The sequence below is a fragment of the Dermacentor silvarum genome, chromosome 4, assembly GCF_013339745.2.
Source record: "Dermacentor silvarum isolate Dsil-2018 chromosome 4, BIME_Dsil_1.4, whole genome shotgun sequence".
In the NCBI taxonomy this organism is placed as follows: Eukaryota; Metazoa; Arthropoda; class Arachnida; order Ixodida; family Ixodidae; genus Dermacentor; species Dermacentor silvarum.
The window spans coordinates 170,509,970-170,529,600 of record NC_051157.2 but is presented as its reverse complement, the minus strand read 5'-3'; positions in this window follow the sequence as shown (position 1 = coordinate 170,529,600).

Genomic DNA, 19,631 nt, shown 5'->3' with positions numbered 1-19,631 from the left:
GCGCGTGGGGCAGCGTGGCCGCCGCAGCGAGCAAAGAGACAAAAAGAAAAGCACAAAAGCAACAAAGCCGCACCGCTTCAAACTCCTCGCGCCTAGTCGCGGCTTCCGCGCTCCGTCCGGCGCCGGGCGTCCGCCTCCGCCGCAAAGAGAAAGAGAAAACGCGCGTGACTGCGCGCTGTTGTCTTTCGCGCCGTTGGTGGGGCGGCGTTTATTCGTATCAACTGACGCTGGTCGAAAATCGATTCGTACAACCGTTCTCTAGTACGTTGCAAAGTAATGGGGCGCGGACCGGACCTCAGAAAAATTCGTATCATCCGGAAATTCGTATTAGCCGTGATCGTATCATCGAGACTCCACTGTATAAGCGGACTTGTTACATACAGTAGACTCCAGTTACTAGCTTAAGAACAAGTTACTGCTGGCGCAAAAGATTTTCCAGGTGCATTGCCCATTGTGTTTGTGGCAAAATGTGCTATGCCAGTCATGCATTTCAATTTGTTCATTCCCATTGTGTCTAGTTATATTTCTGCTTATCCTCTGTTTATCGCCTTTATTACAGGTTTGGTTATTTCCAGCATTTTCTTTTTTTTCATTCCCAACGTGCTTTCATTGAGAAACTATTTAAACATTATTTTTCTTCACGATGTAGTAAGCTTTGTTACATATGCACGCAAAGACATGTTGCTCTCTACCACACCTTCTCCCGCCCCCCCCCCCCCCCTATTTGCTACAAAGAATGTTGAACAAATTTGTAACATACCGCACTTCATTTCTTAGCAAACTCCAATTAAATTCATTCCAAAACAGCGTAACACGTGCAACCACCTTGTAGGGGCCCCAGGTCTGCCAGGGGCTGGCCAGTGGTGCCAGCGCCATTTCCAGTGGGCAAAGTCGGCGGCCAGCCGCATCTTGCCGCCTTCGGCCAGCGGACGAACCAAGCTTGCATGCCGCACAAGTAGCTCCAAAGCACGTGACGCCAGATCCCGCAACCTGCGAAGCTTTGATGCCTTTTTCTGCACTGCTAACCTTGACAAAATTTTACTTCGTTTGCCTTAATGCTTCCAACTGTCACGCGAACCTTTACTCTCTGCTGTCTGTCTTGCTCAGAACTATCTGCATTGCTAAGCAGCGTCTACTAAATATCACAAGGGTTTCAATTATGTGCCATGTTGTTAATGCAGCAGCTGTACATTCTCGGAGCAGGCCATTTCACAGAAGCCAGAGTTCTCCAGACTGCCCCAGACTCGCCCGTCCGTCTTGGGTGAGACCGCCGGCTCGCACTTAGTTTCTCACTCCCGTACCAGCAAATCGCCGAGAGTCGTCGCACACCGCATTCATAGCCCCGCCAACCCTATTGCGATAAGCATCTTCGCTTATCCGTTACACAGCACGTGGTGCGGTTGGAATCATACTGCACAAATTTAATAGCAATAACCCAAACACGCCGCTGTTCCCTGCTGTAGACTGCAACTGTATACCTTTTCCGGTCGCTGGATCCCATGTAACAAGAAAAGGCGCGAGGAGCCATTGAGAACAGTAGCCTACGGAGGCATCAGCTTCCCCGCAATTCTCGCCCGCCCTCTAGCGTGAAAGCGCCAGCGCGCACTCAGTTTTCTTATTCCGGGACACCAAATCTCTTCCCAAGTCATCGCACGTCACATTTGCAGCTGTTGCGCCGCAACCTATTGCAATAAACATCTTCACCTATCTGTTTTACAGCGCGTAAGGCATAGTTCCATTGGTAGCATACTGCACACAGGCGATAATCCAAACGCCTGCGGTTCCTACTGCAGGCCATGCGATGTGAGCGTCACATTTCGCTTTGGCAGCATTCACACGTCGCCCAGCAGCTCGATTTCATTTCGGTTTCCCGTCACTGTCTCTAAACTGCACAATGGGAAAACAAGAAAATGTGTCTCGAGCCACCGAAGCCCCACCAGCTCGACGCGCGCCGCGTGTGCAGCGATTCGTGCAGTGCTTCACATTACATACATGTCAACTACAGTTGAGTCTGTCAAATTTTTTCAATCGCTTCGCATCGTACGTTTTTTCAGTTGGCACGTTTTTTCACGGTGTTTTTCGCCATGACGTATGAACGAGGTTCTACTGTACTTTGTGGAATGCACAAACTGTAAGTACAATGAAGAAATGAGAATGAGAAATAACAGCCCGCAATATGTGTACAGTCGAATCCGACCCTACAACGAATGCCGCCACAACGAAGATTTTCCGATTCCCCGTCAGCCCCACAGAAAGTAATACAAAAAAGTCCTTTCATAACGAAGCGTTTTATTCGTTATTCCACTTCAACGAACTTTCCGAGAACGAAACTGGGAGTGATTTGAAATGTAACTGCCGAGTAGCCAAATTAGAAGGCCCTTCCAAAGCTGTGATGATTGTACGTCCGCTTGAACGAGGCTTTCGCGAACGAAATCAAATTCAAGTACCGATTTAAGCCACTGCAATCCATAGCCACGCGTGGTCATCACGTGCCTGCACGAGACTACAGGGGATCACCGCAATCGTTGCCGTTTTCTGTGGTGTGTGCGTGTCCGGTCGAAATGGCTACGCCAACGAAGAAACGTAAATTTGTCTGTCTCGAGGAGAAGGCACATACAGTTTAAACCTGGACATAACGATTGACAAATTCCCGAAAAACTTCTTTATAAAGAGGATTTCGTTATATGCAGTTCGGCACGAAAATTCGAAAATAAACGTTTACCGTATTTACTCGATTCTAACGCGCCCTCAATTGTAATGCGCACCTGTTTTCCGTTTCCATCGAAGCACTCATCTGCCCATGTCACACTGTCATGAGTAAACGCCGGCGGCGCCATAAAGAAGAAAAAGACGATGTGAGCGGAGCGTTCTGAACGGCGCGAGCGCGCGAGGCGCGTGACCCGAGGCGTGATCGAGGGTGAACGGCGTTGTCTGAGGAGTTCCGGGCCAGGAAGGTCGCATCGCCAGCACCGCACTGGCGACGGGAGACTTGGGGGTCTGGCCGAGTCCGTGACGTTGGCCGTCCACGGTGTGGCCGTCGACCTCGGCAAGTTCGGGCGAGGCTCCTGGACAAGCTGCGACTTCTCACGGCAGGACCAGGCACCCCAGAGAGGCTCCCCCTTCTACGCAGACCGGCACGTGCGATGATCCCCGGACCGCCACGTCGGCACTCGGAAAGAAGCTGGACGGAAGCGGCGGCCAAGCACGTCGCTAGGCCTACCCGTCACCTCTCCCGGCCACGTCAGCAACAGCGACCGGGTCAAACAGGCTCCGAGATGAGCGGGTGAACGTACCGACTGCAAGGCAGCCACGACTATGCGACAGTCGGCGAAAAGCAACGACTTCAAGAAAGGCCCAACGAGATTCTCGCCGGGAGAATACGAGCGACGAGGGCGAACTGAGTAAGGACGATACATTCTCGCAGTAGGCCAGAGTTGCCAGACGTTCGCGTGGGAAACGCCCAGAATTAGTGTAGGCGTAGTTAAGGACATGTTAGTGGGTATTTTAGTGTGTTCATTAGGTTGTACATTTGTTGGCATTTATTTATTCATGTCTTTTAGTTCAGTGTGTAGCTTGATTTTCGGTTTGAGGCTTTTTGGTTTTGAGTTCGCGTGTAAATAAAATCTGTTTGCTGTGTCGCCATGCGTCTTCCCCCTCCATCTCTCATAACACCCGCACCCTCCGAGATCAGTGACAACGAAACACATCACAATTGGCGAGCTTGCCAGGATTCGAACCTGGAATCTTCTGATTCCAGGATCGTCTTTTTCTTCTTTATGGCGCCGCCGCGTCTTACTCATGACACACACACAGTACCAAATGCGTGGACACGTGTCGTTTCGCACAAGCACGAGGCATCGGAACCGAAGAGCGAGCGTCACGAAGGCGTCGTAGCGTCGTATAGTGTTACAGTAGAACCAGGCGCGGATCCAGGGGGGATGTCCGGATGTCCTGACCCCCCCCCCCCTCAGATTTCTGCATCGCCCCCCCCCCCCCCCCTGCTGACACGGGGACGGCCCTGTCGCAAAAAAATATGTCCACCAGCATTTTTCAAAAGTATTTTTCGCGAATACCAGTGGTAGCAGCCATGTAGAAGTAAAGCTAGCTCGCTCACAAGCTTAGTTATATTCCGTAGGGGTGTGGTGTCGCGAAGTTGCCGTAGTTATTGTTTCTCATGAACACCTTGGACCTCCTGGCGCCGGCCGTGCCTTACTCGTCCCGTCGGTGGCGTCGAATGAACGAGGGGACGTCCCTTTTGCCAAGCACGCCGATGTCCGCGCGAGCGCCTTCGCGCCTGATCAACTTAGTTCCCCATTGGGGTGTCATCGGTTGCCTCATTTGCTGTCATCGGTTCCGCGACCAACCTGCTTAATGAAAGAGATCTCTCGCTGAAGTGTTCATATATATATATAACAACTAACAGCCTAACTAAGAACTACGCATAGACAACTTTTTTTTTAACTGTAGCACTCATTGTGATCACAGTTACACGTTGACAATATCCAGTACGAGCACAGTACCGTTCGTACGCTACAAGTTTTTCATTGTAACTTCGCAGTTTTATTGTCGTACATTAAGCATAGGAGGCTCAAGCCCACCGGATCCGTTTATCTGAGTGGGCGTTCTCGCGGAGCGGGGCGAAGCCTCGAGCATGGGCTGCGAAATGGGGGAGCGTGACGTCAGCGGCCAACGCCAGCGCGCGGGCCTAGGATGGCGTCGCGTGGTTAGAGAAATGGGAGCAGATGCGCGCCTTGTGTAAAAGGATGACGTCGCGTGGGAAACAAAACATGAAGACGCTGGCTCGCGCTCACGGCTACTACGCTACATCGTTCTTCTTGTAGGTGGCGTCGTGAGTCTTCACACGCGGTGATTCGCATATCGTAAACAACTAGCGTAGTGGTTGCCGCGTTGAAACGAAGGTGTCTCAGCCGAACACAAAGAATCTTCTTAAGGAAATCAAGGTGTCCCAACAGAACTCCAAAGCCGGACCCGTGCTTACGCATTTATAACGAACCTGCGACAGACCATCCCAAATTTTATTTTAAGAAACAATACAGGCTGATATACCGGGTGTTCAAAATTAAGCTTTATGGTTTTCTTAAAATTAGGCACTGGGAGGCACGTGAAGACCACCTGCGCAAATAAGTTGTGTGGCCAGGGGGACACAAAGTGAGATAATTATCGCTGTCAGCAACCGAATTAACTAAAATTGAATAATTAACTTTTTATTGACTGCAGTAAGTGTGTATGTTTGTATTCAAAAGTTAGAGGCAGTCGTGTTTCTGCACAGTTTCACTTGGAAGAATTCGTCTAGCATGTCTATGCTCCGATATATCCAACTCCAAATTTTAATTGTCGTTCGCATGATTACGCATGCAAGAGAGTGAGGATCAGCGCAAAGCTCCTCCCTGATGTGACGCGGCTGTTGGGTGCAGCGTTTAGTCTGACAACGCGGCGGAGGCATTGGCAAAGATAATAACTGCCCCCCTTCCCCTCACGGCTGGCGAAAAAAAAAAATCGAAGAACCCGTAACCGCTGTCGTAACACGCGACCGCGCAGCCTGTAAAGATGGCGGCAGCTGCCATGCCGAGATAATGGCGCGAGCGGAGAAGCCGGAGGCCAGTGCGCGTGCGTAATGGTGACTAGACGACCGGGCATGGTCCTTGTTTGGGCTACGCAAATAAAGTGACTGCTGATTTACAAGTATTGTAAGCTTTATTGAAATCAAAAGCAACAACTGCACCATCAACAGCAGAAACCTTTTTAGCTATGCTAACGAATATTTCATACTGCCGCTTTAACTTTGGTGTTGTCATGCACAAATCTCATGACAACACTTCACCCATCAAGATGTCAATGCCCTAAAAATGTCCAAAATGCCTCCCTTCCACAGCAACGCAAAGCATAAACCGCTCTCGCGTCGAGTCGATAACTCTGCGCAGTGCAATTGAAATTTGGAGTCGGATATCTCGGAGCACGAACACGCTAGAATAATTCTTCCGACTGATACTGTGTAGAAACACGACAGCCTCTAGGTTTTCAATACTGTGAGCGCATTTTGCGCATATCGTCGTCGTCATCTGTACAAACGACTCATCATCTTGTGTGAGCGCTATTTGTGCATATCGTCGTCGTCATCTGTACATACGACACATCATCATCTTTTGTCTCGTGCGGTGCTTCGTCTCTGACTCGGGCGACTGCTCGGAAATAAAGGCATCGCATCGGTCAACGTCTCACAAGTGGTGGAGGTGCTGGGTAGGTGAAGGAGAGCGACCAGAGGAGGTTGTGTACGGTCCGGGAACGGAGGAATCTGGTCCAGGTGTCCTGTCTCGCTCAAAGTTGGCGTAGCCGCGCCTGTCACCTGGGTGACGCCCGGGAACGTAGTAATCCAACCTAGGTGCGCTGTCTCGCTCAAAGGTAGCATAGCCCCGTCGTTCATCCTGCTGACGCCGACGGCAGTAGCGAGAAATGTGGCCGCGAATACCGCAGTAGAAACAAACCGGGCGCGACGACCGCCACGGAGAGTAGTACGGCTGCGCCGGTATGTGTCGTCAGTGTTTCGCCTGCCACATCTTCCGCGTATTGTACGCCCGCAGAAGGCCACACTGGTGCTATTAAGGCCACCTTGAGTGCAGATCTCAATCCGGCCCAGACCAATGCACTCCTCACCATTTTAATGAAGCATGAAGCTTGTTTTGACGTTTCTTCGCGAGGCCTGGGTCAGACCACTGTAACTACTCATCGAATTGAAACAGACGGCTCTCGCATCATTCGCCGTCGCCCGTACCGTGTGTCACCTTCGGAGCGAAAAGTTATAGAAGAACAAGTGAACGACATGCTGACACGCAACATTATAAGGCCTTCAGCAAGCCCTTGGTCTTCTCCTGTTGTGCTTGTTAAAAAAAAAAGGATGGTTCTGTGCGCTTTTGCATCGATTATAGGGCGCTCAACAAAATTACCCGTAAGGATGTTTATCCAATGCCTCGTATTGACGATGCTTTGGATACCTTACAAGGTGCCGAGTATTTCTCGAGCCTCGACTTGCGCTCCGGATATTGGCAGATTCCCATGCATGAGCCAGATAAAGAAAAGACTGCGTTTGCTACACCTGATGGCCTTTTTGAATTTAACGTGATGCCTTTTGGATTGTGCAATGCACCAGCTACGTTTGAACGTATGATAGATACAGTACTCCGTGGCTTAAAATGGAAGACCTGCCTTTGTTACTTGGACGACATTGTCATCTTTTCGTCGAGTTTCTCCCAGCACCTACAACGTCTAGACCAAGTTCTCGCGTGTCTAGCAAAAGCTGGTCTCCAACTCAATACTAAAAAGTGTCGCTTTGCAAGCCGAAGCATTAAAGTATTGGGCCACGTCGTCAGTAAGCATGGCATCCAGCCTGATCCCGATAAAATCGCTGCAGTACTGCAATTTCCGCCACCAACCGCTCTTAAAGAACTCCGCAGCTTTCTAGGACTGGCGTCCTACTTCCGCCGCTTTGTCCGTGACTTCGCCACCATCGCCGCTCCTCTACACAAACTTCTGACTTCGAGCGCGTCCTTTGTGTGGTCGAACGACTGTGAAGCCGCCTTCCAGACCCTCAAACGAGTTCTCACGTCAGGGCCCGTGCTCCGTCATTTCGATGCAACGGCCCCGACTATTCTACACACTGATGCCAGTGGGCATGGAATTGGCGCTGTCCTGCTGCAGCGGAATCAGAAGTCCGAAGAGCAAGTCGTGGCTTATGCAAGTCGTGCTCTTTCTCCTGCTGAGCGCAACTACACGATTACAGAACAGGAATGCCTCGCCATCGTGTGGTCAATACAAAAATTTCGTCCCTATCTCTACGGCCGCCATTTCACAGTTGTGACCGACCATCATGCTCTCTGTTGGTTGTCGTCCCTGAAAAACTTGTCTGGACGCCTCGGCCGTTGGGTACTGCGCTTACAGGAATATGACTTCACTGTCACGTATAAGTCCGGCAAACAACATCAAGATGCCGACGCTTTGTCGCGCTGCCCGCTGTCCCCAAACGCCCATGCTTCACCTTCGGTATGCACGTCACCATCTAGCCACACGTCTCAGCGCACGCCCAGTAGCCCGGGACAGTCAGTTGCCTCAGTTGACTTTCTCCCGTCTACTGACCTCGTCTCACTCCAACGTACTGACCCATACTGCCGTACGCTGATCGACCGACTTACTGGCTTGGCACGACCCCCCAACAGTCGCTTAAGACGACAACTTTCGCGTTTTAAGCTTCAAGGTGGAGCGTTATTTCGATCAATCTACCATCCTTCCGGTAACCGGTGGGTGCCAGTAATACCTCGCTCACTTCGACTCCAAGTATTGGAAGCATTTCGCGACGACGCGACGGCTGGCCACTTGGGCTTTCATAAGACCTACGACCGCATCAAAACGCGTTGTTTCTGGCCGGGCCTTTCCACCTCAGTCGACAAATACGTTGGCTCCTGCGCATCATGCCAACACAGAAAACGCTCGACATCCCTTCCAGCCGGTCCTCTGCAGCCTCTACCATGCCCGTACACCCCCTTCGAAATTGTGGGCATAGACTTGTATAGACCCCTCCCACTCACGCCCGCTGGTCACCGCTGGATCGTTACCGCAGTGGATCATCTAACGCGCTACGCTGAGACAGCGGCTCTTCGCTCTGGTACTGCCTCCGAAGTCGCCGAGTTTTTCGTGCACGGAATCGTTTTGCGCCACGGCGCACCTCGTGTCCTCCTGAGTGACCGTGGCAAGACGTTCCTATCGCATGTCCTCCGTGAAGTCCTTCAGGCCTCGGACACCATCCATAAGACCACATCATCGTACCATCCGCAAACAAATGGTCTTACGGAGCGTTTTCATCGAACTTTGTCTGACATGATGTCAATGTATGTTCGACCCGATCACACCAACTGGAACACCATCGTACCTTTTGTGACGTTTGCGTATAATACTGCCGTCCAACGTACAACCAATTACAGTCCCTTCTTCCTGGTGTACGGTCGTGCGCCGTCTTTCGTCTTGGACACTACACTCCTTTCAGCACCTGCTGCTCCATCCGCGTCTCTTCCTGAGGAATTTGCCGCTCGCCTCTCCCGGTGCCGTGAACTTGCCCGCGCCAACACCGCTATACCATTCAGGACAAAAGGAAAATTCGCTATGATGCGACGCGTCGCGTTGCTTCGTTCCGCCCAGGCGACGAAGTTCTTTTGTGGAGACCTGTTCGCGCACCGGGGCTCTGTGAAAAATTTCTCCACAGATATCTCGGCCCCTACACCGTTTTGCAACGAACTTCGGCCGTTAACTACAGCGTCACTCCTGTCAGCTCAGCTACTGACCGCCGCCGCCGCACTACGGAAATCGTTCACGTATCTCGCCTGAAACCCTACATTCGCCGTACCTACCCTTTCTAGTTTGCGGTCTTGCTGACCGCTTTCCTGAAGGGGGGAAGTTGTTGTTGTTGTTGTTGCCTCAAAACATGGCTCGTACCCACGAGGGGGATTGGCCACACTGGATAAAATAAAACATGCACCTAACAACGAACAAAATGGTAAAGGTGAATAATCAAAATTAAGATTTTGGTAACTCCTTAACACAGATTTTAAGATGTCCTATACATAAATTAACTAAATAAAAATTAAGAGAAAACTAACTACAAAAATAAAATAAAATAACATGTCCCACGGTCGGTGCCCTAGCAGCGTAACCTTCCGGATGCTTCAATAAATTTGTGAATAGCAGTGATCATAGAGCCCTGACTTGTGCCTAATTGACAGGCCCCAAAAGACAAAATGTTTGGCGTTGTAAGTGCCAAACCCAGATTACTGCATGTAAATAACAGAAACATTCTACGGAGGGAGGAGAAGCGGTGGCAAGAAAGAAAGAAATGGTCAATAGTCTCCGGTTGATTACAAAACGAGCAGAGGTCAGTGATTGATAAACCGGATCTATGAAGATAAAAATTTAGGCGGGGAACTCTGCAGCGGAAAGTGGCCAGCGTCACCTCACATTGGCGTGAAAGGCACTTGCTCGTGTTCCACCGAAATTTTAAATGTTGAAAATCGTCTGAAGAAAGTATGGATGAGTCATGGCAACTCAGCAATAAAAGGCGTTTAAATCTAGCTCCTGTTATAAAAGAGAAATCAGGAAGAATATTTATGACCGGACCATTTAGTGATGTCGAAGCGAGCGAGTCAGCTGATTCATTTAAATAGATTCCACTATGTCCGGGGACCCAGACAAAGCGGACTTCGGATAAATTTTCTGGGGCAAGAGTCGAAAATATACTCAGTAGGTGTGACTGATTATTGGAAGTTAAATGTGTACAGACCGAAAGCGCATCTGTAACAACTATTACCTTAGAATTCTGTGGACCCAATTTTCGGATGGCAAGAATAACTGCCAGAAATTCTGCAAGAAATATTGGAGTGTAATCAGCGAGACGGAGAGCAAAAGACCAGTTGAGTTGATTCGAAAAGATGCCAACACCAGCCTTCTCTGAATTTTGTGATGCGTCCGTAGAAATAACCAAATGAGACGGAAATTGACTAAGATGGTCTTGAAGGAGACCTTCAAGACTCATCATCATCTTTTGTCTCGTGCGGTGCTTCGTCTCTGACTCGGGCGACTGCTCGGAAATAAAGGCATCGCATTGGTTAACGTCTCACAATACAAACATACCCACTTACTGCAGTCGACAAAAATAATTGTTCAATTTTAGTTAATTGGGCTGCTCACAGCGATAATTATCATCTCACTTTGTGCCCCCCTGGCCACATAACTTATTTGCACAGGTGATCTTCGCGTGCCTCCCAGTGCCTAATTTTAAGAAAACCATAAAGCTTAGTTTTGAACAACCTGCATGATCAGGCACAGCCGCCAAGCACATGGCTGTATTGGGTAACGTCCTTTTCCTATAAGCACGGAGAAACCGTACCTGGCTTCGCTACAGGTCTTCTTCCTCTTTCTGGGGTTTTACGTGCCAAAACCAGTTCTGATTATGAGACACGCCGTAGTGGAGGGCCCCGGATTAATTTTGACCACCTGGGGTTCTTTAACGCGCACTACAACGCAAGCACACGGGCGTTTTTGCATTTCGCCTACATAGAAATGCGGCCGCCGCGGCCAGGATGCGATCGCGCGATCTCGTGCTCAGCAGCGCAATGCCTGAACTGACTGAGCCACCACGGCGGGCTAGATGGCGCGAGGTAACACTCGTTTTCATGATGACAGTGGCGGCCGGGGAATAAAAACAGCGCGAACTTCTTGGCAATAAATACAAAAAAAGAAGAAAAAAAAAGTGATTTGCCCTCTCAAGCCTTGTAGGCTACAGGTGCTGCTCTAGCCGTATAAAACGCGGGTTTATCGTGAGCAGAAACGGTGAATTTCGGTAAATGATAAAGGCTACTATCATCATCATCATCATCATCGACAGAAGCTGACCCCCCCCTCAGAAAAAACCTGGATCCGCCCCTGCCACCAGCCTTGTATCGCTAACCTTCAAAGAAAGGGCTTCATCCCCAGAACGTCGGCAAGACTGAGTACCACTCGTTAAACAATGACAAAGGGAGTAGCGCCGCTTCCTGTCATAGTAAGTTTCGCGCACGTTATCTATACACATCTGCCCCAAATGGCAGGAGAACTTACGCCCACTCTATCGCCGACGTATCAAGAAATAGTGAATGGGCACGCACTTGAATATATGCGCACTGTATACGCACAATAAATGACGGACTACACCTATGGCGCACGAATGGTTGAAGCTGAATGTTTCATGATGGTCCACAAGAGTAAGCGAGTTACTAGCTGTAATATATATTTGCTACAAGGTATTACAATGTACAAAACAGCTACGTTTCAAGCCTTGTGCGCAGCAAGAACAAATCTATCGGAACTGAGCACACCCGTGAGCAATTAGGCAGAAAATAATCAGATATAGTGGCCGCACCGAGGAACTTCACTGAGCCAGAAACTGACAAGCCACTGCTTCAAAATATTTTCCGAATAAAGACAAAGAGCAAAACACAGAATTCATAATCGGAAAGCTTGGATAGCTTGGAATACATATTTAACCCCGCTTTTAGAACAAGAACCATATAAGCTGCTTGCGCCGTTTGGACATAGCTTAATCAGCTCCGAAAGCGCTTTTGCATGTTATCTGAAGCTGTGATCAAAGCTTCGTGTCGTCCATCTAGTCACCATCTACGATATCTCCGAAAACAGAGGTTTTCTAAGCTGCGCCGGCATCATACACTTCCATTGTAAACAAGGAGGCAACGGAGGGAGTTGATGCAAGCAATGGACGCGTCACCACGTGATCAAACATGTCAGCGCCCACGGGATCGCCGCGAAAAGGGTCAATACTGGTCGGATCAGGGTTCATAACATTGATAATGACAGCATGGCTGCGTGGAGATGAGCAAGTGGCACAATTGTGTCACTTGCTCATCTCCACGCAGCCATGCTAGGATGTGTCCACGTTTGTTCTGCTCCCCATTGTGTAGTATGTGAGGTTGTAGGCCACTTTGAACTTCTCGTTGAGGAGCTCTCCCACGTCGTTGTATAGCCGGTTGACCAAGGAGTAGCCGTGATCCTCCCAGGAGTAGTCCTGTATCCGGAATGTTGGGATTTCAGAGACCTCCCGTCGGGCGAAGTCCTGGTAGCCGAAGTCAGCATCCGTAACGAAGTGAGACAAGTCGTTCCTAGGGACACTGCGCCGACCTGCTGGGAGTTCGCCGCCATTGCATTCCGATGGAAGCAGTATGTGTAAGCATTAATGCTTACACATACTTAGACAACTTCCAGAGGAGTTTCTGCGTGAATTGTTTGAATGTTCGAGTGGACTAAATTTGCACGTTGCGACGCGAATTCGCTCATAATACAGCGCATCCCATGAAGTGGCCATAATGTTACCTCAGCTTTATTTTTTTTTGTCTGCCGGCACTGACGAAGCTATTTTGCAAGTTCGAATTCCAACACAAGAGCACAACATCCACTTAGCCTAGCATTAATGGCGCAAAAGCGACTACGGCTATGATGGCGCATCATTGCCGTAGTCGCTTTTGTGCCATTAAACCCTACACAACTAACTAGCATTAACTCGAAACGCCTGCAGTGCGCTCGCTGCTTTGCGGCCAGCGTAATCCTAGCTGCCACATGGCGTCCACAAGTTAGCTGCGCCGATACATTGACAGATGGCGTCACTTGAGCTTATAGGGAAAAGTAGGGAGACCACAAACAACGGAGGCGTACAAGAACAAGGTTCCCAATAATGGTTCAGAAAGTTTGATGCTGGGAATTTTTTCCTGGTAAAAAAAAGATACGTAAGGCATTAGGCAAAACAAGAAAATGAGCTTGGTGGCACAAACCACAGCACCGTTTCAAAGGGGATGCTCATAGCATTCAGCCACCCATGCCAATTTTGGCAGCAGAGGGTGCGGCTACGTCAACGTGCCTAACGTCTTCATCGTACTTTGTACAGGTTGCAGCCAATCTATGCAAGTCAAGATTTACAATTGCTGACTGGAGCACATGGCAGATACAACGCTGATTGTTGTATCTGATGTCATCGACTAGAAACAACTCAAGCGACACCTGCCTGAGCGACAGTTCTACTCAACGAGCAGCCGGTCTATGTGCCTTCCATTTGTCAGCAGAGGGTGCGGCTACGTCAACGTGCGTAACATCTTCACCGTACTTCGTACAGGTTGCAGCCGATCTACGGAAGTCAAGATTTACAATTGCTGACTGGTGCACGTGGCAGATACAACGCTGATTGTTGTATCTGATGTCATCGACTAGGAACAACTCAAGCGACACCTGCCTGAGCGACAGTTCTACTTAAGCAGCAGCCGGTCTACATGCCCCATTTGGCAGCAGAGGGTGCGGCTACGTCAACGTGCCTAACGTCTTCACTGTACTTTGTACACGTTGGTTGCTTGACACTTCTGCAATTATTTGTAAGCCTGTTGCCGCTACCACTGCTGCCATTAGTCAAGTACTGTATTCCTTTCACAATTCTATCATGTGCTGATCTAGCTAAAGATATTGCAGCCCTCCGTGCAGAACTTTCTTCTGTGAAGGAGGGTATGGGCATGATTAATGTGCTGTACGAGTCCATGAAAACTCAAAATGAATCTCTCACCAAGGATAACAAATCACTGAAGGATGAAAATGAACTGTTGTCGAAGCGTCTGTCAGCTCTGGAACAGTACTCTCGTCTAAATAACGTCAAGATTAAGGGCATTCCCGCAACGCAGACTGAAAATCGCCTGGCGGTGGTGCAGGCCACTGGGGATAGGATTGGCTGTCCTATCACGGAATCCGACATTGATGCTGTGCATCGTGTTCCTGCTAAGAAGGACACGAACATTATTGCACGTTTTTGTTCAAGGGCTAAGCGCTCCGAGTTAGCAGCCAAGGCAAGAAAGGCCAGGCTGACTACGTTAGCCATCAGTTTTTCTCAGAGTAGCAACAAGCCAATTTTCATCAATGATCACCTCACGCCTGATAACAAACGACTCTTTGCACAGGCTCTTGAGCTCCAAAAAGGTAAAGGTTGGAAATACCTTTGAACTGACAACTGTGTGATTAAAGCTAGGAAATCAGACAGCAGTCGTGTCTATCGCATCACTGGTGTGATGGATCTGGCGATTGTTCAGTGATCGTGCAAGCCATTTTTCCGTTAACCACAGTTGCTGTTCGGTCTTTATTGCGTTATGTTTTCTTGTGACCAAGTGAAATCTTTATTGCAAGATAAATCACCTGCATTCTCTTTCCTTCATTGCAACATTCGTAGTTTACGCAAGCATCATGACGATCTATTGAACTTTCTTTCCATGCTTGACCAAACTTTTTCCTTGATATGCGTATCCGAGACCAGGCTAACATCAGCTGATGGAAATTTGTATGGTCTGTCTGGCTACCAATATGAAATCAACAATCGAACTTCCCACCGTAGCGGTGGGTCGGCTATTTTCATCAAATCATCATTGCCCTACGTTCGACGTTACGATCTTGCTTTTCGGGACTTGTTATGTGAATCCATCCGGTTAGATTTTGACCGCAATTCTCTGCCGGTCAATAATAGCTGTACAATAGTAGGTGCTATATATCGCTCACCATCGACTTCTTATGCGGAATTCTGTTCGCAGCTTGAAGATATATTATATGTGTTAACAAATGAAAATAAGAATATCATAATTTGCACGGACACAAACATTTTTATTCTCGATATTAAATGTCAGTCTTGCTCTGACTATGTAACTTGTCTACTCAGCTATGGCTTTTCTTCCCTAATACAGACTCCAATTAGGCGTGATCTTTCAGGCTCTTCCACGCTGATTGATATCATCTTCCTTCGATTCTGATGCTCATTGCTCTTCTGGAGTTATCGATTAATCAATCACTGATCATTACCCCTTGTCTTTTTGCCTAGGTACAGAAGTAGCTAGCAATTCTAAAAGATATGTCAAATCTTCGTTCAACAAAACACAGTTTATTCATCAGGTTCAAACCACAAACTGGGATGACGTATATATGGAGGGTTGTCCTGAGAAGGCATTCTCCATGTTCCATTCCAGAATCACTAAATACATTGATCAGTGTACTACTTATTCACAAGTCACACATTGGTATTCTACTCCGAGAAATCCTTGGATATCAGATGCCATGTTGCGTTCCATAACAAGAAAAAATAATCTTCACAAAAAAGTAAAATCACAGCCATTTAACATAAATTTGAAAAATCGCTTCCTTGCATATTCAAACATTCTTTCTGCCAGTCTCATGCATGCAAAACGAGACTACTATGAAAACAAAATACTTGAAAACAGAAGAAATAACAGGCGTAACTGGAAACTAATTAGACAATTTCTTAATATGAAAGTGTCTGATCCAGGTATCAAAAGAATTGTCCTGAATGATCATGAACACACCAAAGATACTGATATTGCTCATGCATTTAGTGAACATTTTGTTGCTTCGAATAACAGCCCTCGAGCTAATGCAGTACCTAGTAGTTTGCGTAGCTCATACTCATTTTATATTTGTCCTGTTTCACCGCATGAAGTCTACAATGTTATTTGTTCCTTAATATCAACTGGGCCTGGCCTTGATTCTATCAGACCAGCTCATATGAAGCTTGTCTCTGCTGATATCTCACTTGTCCTTGCTGATATTATTAAGAAAATGTTCTGTGCTGGGATATTTCCTAACTCACTTAAAATTGGGAAAATAATTCCTGTCTTCAAAAAAGGCAATTGTGAAAATGTTAACAATTACCGTCCCATCTGTACAGTGCCATTTTGTAGCAAGGTTATTGAAAAACTTATGTATACCCGCCTCATGAACTACCTAAATAAGTTTAGGCTTATCAGTCCCCTCCAGTTTGGGTTCAGACATGGCTACTCAACCGAGTTAGCGCGAGTTCACTTAACTGACAAAATCAAGCTAGCCATTCACTGGGGACTAATTGTAGGGGCTATATTTATTGATCTTACTAAGGTGTTTGACACACTAAATCATTGCATCTTGTTAAATAAACTAGTGCAATTCGGCATTACTGGTTCACCTCTCGAACTGCTCCGCTGCTACTTGTCTAATCATTCCATAGTTGTCTGTATAAATGACCATTACTCTATCAATAAATTAATCATCAGTGTTGTTCCTCAGGGTTCCATTTTAGGTCCATTGCTTTTCTTATTCATAAATGACTTACCTAATGTACTGACCGATTCAGACTGCCTATTATATGCCGACGACACCACATTATACTCATCTCAGCACACACTAAGCACTCTGCAAGCTACATTCAATACTGACCTCTGCAACATCCACACATCGTGTACCTTAAACCAACAGCATATAAATCCAGTTAAGACAATGTTTGTCCTCTTCCATAGTCCACCAAAAATATTAGTGTAGTGGGGATGAAGCAACGCATGCAGCAGTGGGACACTGTCTTGGCTGTCGACGCCGGCTGAGACTGTCTTTGTGCCCGTCGTGCAACCCTTCCGCCTGACGTCCAACGTTTATAAACCCCCTTCCAAAGTGGTGGAGGCGCTGGGTCTGCAACCCTGGAACTCCGAAGTCAGACACTACCACCTGCCCCGACAATGCCTGACGAAACCACCAAAGATGCCGCTGCCCAATCTCCACAGGTCTTCATAACCGGCGCGCTGCGCCTACGCGACCCTCCCTTCTTTAGTGGTACAGATGACCACGATGTGAAAGATTGGCTGGCCACATTCGGAAAGGTGAGCAGCAACAATAAGTGGGACGACCCGTCGAAACTGCAGAATGTGTCATTCTATCTCAAAGACGTCACAAACCTGTGGTACCACAACCATGAGGCCGACTTCGCTACATGGAGTGCGTTCAAGAAACGCTTCGCAGACGTGTTCGACCACCCTGCCGTGCGCAAGCTCCGCGCCGAGCAGCGCCTCCGCGGACGTGCGCAGCAGCAAGGCGAAAATTTCACTAGTTACATAGAAGACGTCATCGACTTGTGCAAGCGCCTGAATCAGTCTATGCCCGAGCAGGAGAAAATAAAGCACATCTTGAAAGGCATTGATGACGACGCCTTTCAAATGCTGCTGGCAAAGGACCCACGCACGGTAGCTGAGCTTACAACCTTGTGCCAGAGCTTTGACGAGCTCTGTAAGCAACGCATCGTAGTTCGGCAGCCGACAACAGACGATTCCCTTGCCGCCTTAACCATCGCGGTGACCATGAGACGTTACTGTCGCAAATCAAAGAATATGTGCATGAGGAAGTAGCAAGGCAGCTCTCGTGCATATCGTATTTGCCGACCCCAGAAGTGCCTACGCACAATCTCGCGCCGTTTCTCTGACAAGTTATTCAGGAGCAAGTCTCCGAGGTGCTGCCGTCTGCCAACACCTGTTGCCGCACCACTCACTTATGCGGCTGCCACTGCAATGGCTCCGCATCGACCACCAGCATTGGCCCCTCAACCTCTCCGACAGCCACCAGCGCCATTCCCTGGTGCACAGGAGCACATCGTCAATCCATGGCGCACTCCTGACAACCGACCGATATGTCACTCTTGCGGAATTCCCGGTCACGTTGCGCGCTTCTGTTGTAGGCGCTTCGCGGCTGCCTCAGTTACACCAAGATACCGCGACTGTTCTTTCCGGCCCCGGTACTACGCTCCACAAGACGTGCCACCTGAGGTATATGCACGCGACCCCCAGCCTGCCTCTGACTTTCCACCCTTCACTTCCCGTCGATCACCCTGACCACACCGCATTTCTTTGTCACCTATGCGTCGCCGACCCGCCACTGAGACGGAAAACTAACCGCCGCAGCTACGGAGGCACGAGCTGCGTCGTCGTCGACTTGTGTAAGTCCTCGCTTGTCCCCCGCTAATGTTGTCGAAGTTTTTGTTGAAGGTGTTCAAACTCTTGCGCTCATCGATACTGGTGCCACAATATCCGTAATTAGTCAGAAACATTGCCGCTCTCTTCATAAAGTGACAACGCCACCTACAGCGTTTTCTCTGAGTACTGCAAGTGCACAGTGAATCCATCCGATTGCAGCATGCACGGCTAAAGTCGTCATTGGTGACGTACTGTACAATATAGAGTTTATTGTGTTGACTTCGTGTTCACATGATGTGATCCTTGGGTGGGATTTCATGTCGCGCCATCACGTCATTATAGACTGCGCTCACGCTCGGGTGGAACTGTCTGTATTTGGCAATGTGCCTTCTCCCCATATGCCCGTGCCTGGTGTTGACAAGAAGTTTACGAAGTTTACTTTAGAAGTTAGTTTGAGTTCCCTCAAGCGTCGTTAGGTCGAACGAACACCGTTGTTCACAGAATTGACACCGGAAACAACACCCCTTTGTGCCAGCGCCCCTACCGTGTATCACCAGTGGAGCGTCGTATAATTACGGAGCAAGTTAACGACATGCTTCAACGTGGAGTCATCAAGCCTTCCTGTAGTCCTTGGTCATCCCCCGTTGTGCTGGTCAAGAAAAAAGATGGTTACATTAGGTTTTGTGTAGACTACCAGCGTCTCAACAAAATTACTAGAAAAGATGTTTACCCTCTTCCCTGCATAGATGATGCCCTCGATTGTCTACAAGGCGCCGAATACTTCTCCTCGCTCGACTTGCGTTCGGGTTATTGGCAGTCCCGATGACCGAGTCTGACCGTCCAAAGACCGCGTTCGTCACACCAGATGGCCTGTACGAATTCACGGTCATGCCGTTTGACCTTTGCAATGCGCCTGCAACATTCGAGCAAATGATGGACAGCTTTTTACGTGGTCTAAAATGGCAGATCTGTCTGTGCTACCTAGATGACGTCATCGTGTTCGCCCCAGATTTCGCTACACATCTCGCCCGCCTGCGCATGATTCTTCAGTGCCTTACCAACGCCAGCCTTCAGCTCAGCCTGAAGAAGTGTCATTTCGGGGCTCGCCAGCTCACCATACTGGGTCATCTAGTCTCAAAACACGGCATTCTTCCTGATCCTGAGAAACTTCGCGCAGTTGTGGAGTTTCCTAAGCCGACTAACGTAAAAGAACTGCGCAGCTTTGTGGGCTTATGCTCGTATTTTTGTCACTTTGTCTGGAACTTTGCCTCCATCATGGCACCG